Consider the following 804-nt stretch of genomic DNA (forward strand, 5'->3'; position numbering starts at 1 on the left):
CCTGGTGCAATAAATCAGCTGATAAACAAGTTCAAGAAACTCTGTTTTGAAGCCATCTTAAATAAAAAAATGTTAGGTTATCCTCTCTTGGTGCAAAGACACGCACTGTTTTTGCTGCTCTGTTCAGCCTGCTGGCTCAGGCCCTGTTCTGTAGAGCATGTGAAACAGCAGTGTTCTCATGATGATCTATTCCAGCTTTTGGCACATGCTTCCTAGTGGAAAAAATCTGAACAGGTTGGGGATTCCTTGATCAGATGCCAGTTGGTTGAAAGAAAGGCTTTTCACAGGAGTCTGTTGCTGTTTGTCAGCAAAGGCTGGAATTTTTGCTCAAAGCCAGATCATTTCAACATTTACCTGCTGAGAGGAGATTTAACATTGAGCCTGACAGGTCTGGTTCAGACCACAGACTTGAACCAGAACTCTCCACAGCCTCCCAGCAAGTTCTCTTGAAGCCAAGATGCCTCTGTCTCTCATGAAAAGCTTGAAGTTCCTCTGGAAGCTTCAGGGAAATTTTCCTTTCTATAAAGAAAGCAAGTAATGGGGAAGTAGCTGCACCATATTTGCTGTGGAGCTACAGAGCTCCAAACCTCCTGAGTGTGTTCTGACAGATGACATCTGCATGAAACCTGGCCATTGGTCTGTTGGGACTCCTGAGGAATGTAAGGGTCTAGCTCCAGGGGGTTTGGGAGCCAGAGGGTGGGATACTTGGGAGCACTTTATACTATACTTTATAGGCATCTTTATTCCAGAGAGGGTCAGTGGCAGAGGTACTCCCAAGTATGGGCTCCTCTTGGAAAAATATCC

The sequence above is a fragment of the Geospiza fortis genome, unplaced genomic scaffold (genome assembly GCF_000277835.1).
Source record: "Geospiza fortis unplaced genomic scaffold, GeoFor_1.0 scaffold78, whole genome shotgun sequence".
NCBI classification, from domain to species: domain Eukaryota; kingdom Metazoa; phylum Chordata; class Aves; order Passeriformes; family Thraupidae; genus Geospiza; species Geospiza fortis.